Genomic DNA, 232 nt, shown 5'->3' with positions numbered 1-232 from the left:
TGTGTGTCTGTCCTCCCTGCGGGTCTGCCCTCCCTGTGGGTCTGTCCTCCCTACGGGTCTGTCCTCCCTACGGGTCTGTCCTCCCTGTGTGTCTGTCCTCTCTGTGTGTCTGTCCTCCCTGTGGGTCTGCCCTCCCTGTGCGTCTGTCCTCCCTGTGGGTCTGTCCTCCCGGTGGGTCTGTCCAGATGTCGCCCTGGTGTCCCTCTCACCCTTTCCTGCTCATCCCTCGGCA

Source organism: Myotis davidii, unplaced genomic scaffold, assembly GCF_000327345.1.
Source record: "Myotis davidii unplaced genomic scaffold, ASM32734v1 scaffold3009, whole genome shotgun sequence".
Taxonomy (NCBI): domain Eukaryota; kingdom Metazoa; phylum Chordata; class Mammalia; order Chiroptera; family Vespertilionidae; genus Myotis; species Myotis davidii.
This window is presented reverse-complemented; position numbering follows the sequence as displayed.